At 54.8% G+C, this 4,050-nt stretch overlaps 1 protein-coding gene across 1 annotated transcript in view; it reads left to right on the plus strand.

Moving 5' to 3' along the window:
- Window positions 1-4,050, plus strand: part of AP2A2 (adaptor-related protein complex 2, alpha 2 subunit) — a 76,346-nt gene that overhangs the window by 61,093 nt on the left and 11,203 nt on the right. The gene's annotated exons all lie outside the window — the stretch shown is intronic.

Raw genomic sequence — 4,050 nt, forward strand, 5'->3', positions numbered from 1 at the left:
CCTCCTCCTCTCCCTCCTCCCTCTCCTCCTCCCCACTCCTCTCCCTCCTCATCCCCACTCCTCTTCCTCCTCCTCTCCTCCTCTTCCTCGTCTTTTCCCTCCTCCCCCTCCCCCTCCTGGCTGAGCCTGACATCTCATTGAGCAGTCTTCCATTCCCCTCTTCCTCCCCCCACCCCGCCCCGCCTCGTGTCCTCCATGCAGCCCCTGTCCCCCTTGCCCTCTCTCTGCGTTGTTGGTGGCATGCTGCTGGGCCTGCCCTCTGGAGGCTTGAATTGCCTGAGAGCTGATCCTGGAGTGAATGAGGTGAATGAAAGATGTGGCTGTTTCCACCCAGGTGGGCATTTTCCCTTCACGCTTAAGCACCTTCATGCTTGTGTTTCTCATGTGCTCTGTGGAGCTGGTGACCTGCTTTTGATCCTGTCTCCTCCCGTGGGACGTCAGTAGCCAGGGTGCCTGGTGCTGCAGGCCTCTGTCATTCCTCTAATCCATCTCTCCCTGTCCTTCGAGCGTCTTGACATAGGTTTCTGGAGACAGAAACTTGCTTGTGGAGATTTGTCTGTGAGCTGCCGGAGCAGGGCCCTCCCCGTGGGCGCTGGGCCGGCAGTGGCTCTGCCCTGCAAAGAGGAGGACCCAGCTCCAGTTGGGTGAGGAGGCGAGGGCAGGAAGATGTGACCCAGGGGAGGCTGGTGTGCAGGGATTCCTGGCCGCCAGCTTTCAGCAAGGGCACTGTGAAGCCTTCCACGGAAACCTGGAATTGCCTGTTTGAAGCTGGGAAGGCACTAGGTGCTCTCACTCCCCTCCAGCTGCTTTGACGTTAAGAGGAACTCGCTGAGGGAGCATGGAGAGGGGCTGTAGGATTGTCGTCAGGCTCTAGTTGGTGTTTCTTTTTCATGTGGGTCCTGAGAAATGAGGTGTGCCCATACCCCAGGCCTTTGATCACACCCAGGTTTGTCCAGTTAGGCTCAGGGTGGACTTTGGAGGACTTGGCCTTGACTGTGGCTTTGGGATCAGATGGAAGCTTCTGGACCCTGGGAATGAGAGCAGTGTGCTGCCATCTGAAAAGGGGGATGAGGGTCCCGTGAGGTTCAGCATTTCTGTAAGGTCCCTCCTTGGAGGGGTCCCCCTTCTGGGCTCATTCAGTGGATTTTCGGAGTTCGGCTTCACTCCTGATGATCAGTGGCGCCTGGCGGGTGGGTTCCTTAGGGAGGTGTCCGTGGCTGAGGCACGCATCTCCATTCTGAGCCGAGAGCCGTGGTGTGTGGGCCCCTCCGTTCTGGCCGAGAGCTGTGGTGTGTGGGCTTCCTTGCCATCCTGTGCTTTCCAGTCTGTCCCCACTGCTCACAGGAGCTCCAGTGAGAGGCCCCTCCCTATGGGGAGACACTCCCAGCGAAGTTCTCTTGCTCAGGGTCTTCTGCATGGGCCATGAAGGGGCCTCAGGGTGGCATCAGCACATGTGCCTTTCCCATGAAAGGCAGTGGCTTTATCTTGGTGTCATGTTGGCCAAAATGTCTTTTATTTAAGATCATAGATGAGGCCAGAACATTTTAGTTCTTCGAGCATCCTCTCTCTGCACACAGCTCCTTGGGGGAGGCTGTGGTGTGTGTGTCCTCGGCTGTGCCGGGGAGCACGGGGGTGTGGGGATCAGAGGCCGCCTGGTCTCACATGCAGGAGCCTGGGGCCCTTGTAGGCAAAACCTTCACCCCTCAAGTTGTCCTGCTATTGGAGGGAGGAGGCAAACTGGTGTGGCCCAGGAGCCAGGCCTGCTCCCTGAGGAGGGTCTCCCAGGCCTGAGAGGATGAGGAGGGGATGAAGAACCCAAAGTGGGCTTCAGGACTCTTGTCCTGGGGCCTCGCTATTACCATCTGTGGTAACGTTTCAGGTACAAATTCATTTACTAGGGCAAGGGGCTTTCCTACTTTAGAAAGCAGTTAAAAGCCATAGATGGCCGGGCGCGGTGGCTCACACCTGTCATCCCAGCACTTTGGGGGGCCGAGGTGGGCGGATCACTTGAGGTCAGGAGTTCAAGACCAGCCTGGCCAACATGGTGAAACCCCGTCTCTTCTAAAAATACAAAAATTAGCTGGGCATGGTGGTGTGTGCCTATAATCCCAGCTACTCGGGAAGCTGAGGCGGGAGAATTGCTTGAACCCAGGAGACAGAGGTTGCAGCGAGCTGAGATCGCACCACTGCACTCCAGCCTGGGCAACAGAGCAAGACTCGGTCTCAAAAAAAAAAAAAAAAAAACCAAAAGCCACAGATGTATTTGAATCAGTGCAGGAACCAGAGGTAACATCTGTGACTAGATGCAGAGGAGGAATTGTCTTCTTTTGGGCTGCAGGTGCGTTGCCAAGGCCGATGGCTTCCCACACAGCTCACAGCTTTGTCAGGCTGTGGAGACCACAGTGTTGGCGGGCGCTGTCCCAGGCATGGGGAGCGAAGTGCCACCCTCAGATGGTTTCATCGAGACACGCCTTGGATATTTTTGGGACTCTTCTCTGCCAGCTTCTCTGTGACCTCCCACACTTGGAGCACACGAGACCCATGTCATCTTCTCTTGCAGAGGTGTTCAGTCACAAGAGCAGAGCCTGGGAGCTTGCCCCGTTTCTGACTGCCCCGCATCCCCATTCTGACTCTCCGCTCCTATTCTGACTCCTACCACCCCCATTCTGACTCCCCCTGCCCCCATTCTGACTCCCTTCACCCCCATTCTGACTCCCCCACCCCCATTCTGACTGCCTTCGCCCCCATTCTGACTCCTCCTGCCCCCATTCTGACCTGCACCTTTTTTTGCATAACACACTTTGTGATGCCTCGTTTATCTTGAAGTAAAATTCATATATCACATACCCACATATGTAATTTTTTTGAAAGTGCAATGTGACAACTTAACTTTGCATTAATGTAAAATGGCATTCAGATGGAGTCTCAGATAATTACAAACTAATTTTTTACCTTCTTAGATGTCCAGTGGAACATTCTAAAGTTACTCAAGACAAGTCTTCAAGGCAGGGTATCTTATGTCTCTGGTTTTTGACTGTGAAATGCCAATATTGTTGTGATAGTCAGAACCCTCCACATCTCCAGAAAGCTCTTAGCTGAGTGGGGGGTTTCTCCACCAAGAGCCCCTGGTGTACAGTGTCAAAGTGTGAGTGTCGCCAGGCTGTAGTTCAGTGGTGTGATCTCGGCTCACTGCAATCTCCGCCTCCCGGTTTCAGTTCTCCTGCCTCCACCTCCCGGGTAGCTGGGATTACAGGCATGTGCCACCACACCCAGCTAATTTTTGTATTTTTAGTAGAGATGGGGTTTCCCCATGTTGACCAGGATAGTCTTGATCTTCTGACCTCGTGATCTCTCGGCCTCCCAAAGTGCTGGGATTATAGGTGTGAGCCACCACGCCTGGCTGAGTATCCTTTTTGTAGGGAGTACCTGAGTCCTTCTGGTGCACAGGCTGCTGCAGGGCAGGACCCGTGGAACCCAGAGCAGCTCTGAGCTCCGGAGGTCAGGCCACTGGGGCGTTGCTGGGGAGCCTGCTGCCCTGTTGGATGGGTAAGCATGCGATGGACTGCGCGGCCGCTTGTGCCTGTTGTGAGACTTTAATCATGAGATCATAGGCGCTCTTTCCTTGTGCCTTTGTCCAGGATCAAAGAGCAGTTACTGGGGCCAGGTGTGGTGGCTCATGCCTGTAATCCCAACACTTTGGGAGGCTGAGGTGGACGGATCACCTGAGGTCAGGAGTTCGAGACCAACCTGGCCAACATGGCGAAACCCCGTCTCCACTGAAAATACAAAAATTAACTGGGCGTGGTGGCGGCCACCTGTAATCCCAGCTACTTGGGAGGCTGAGGCGGGAGAATCGCTTGAGGTGGAGGTTGCAGTGAGCCTGCACCATTGCACTCCAGCCTGGGCAATAGAGTGAGTGTCTCAAAAAAAAAAACAGGGACAGTCTCTTGCTATGCTGCCCAGGCTAGTTTTAAATTCCTGGGCTCAAGCAGTCCTTCTGCCTCAACCTTCCAAAGTGCTGGGATTATGTGAGGCACCACGCCCAGCCAA

The sequence above is a fragment of the Colobus angolensis genome, unplaced genomic scaffold (genome assembly GCF_000951035.1).
Source record: "Colobus angolensis palliatus isolate OR3802 unplaced genomic scaffold, Cang.pa_1.0 Scaffold84, whole genome shotgun sequence".
In the NCBI taxonomy this organism is placed as follows: domain Eukaryota; kingdom Metazoa; phylum Chordata; class Mammalia; order Primates; family Cercopithecidae; genus Colobus; species Colobus angolensis.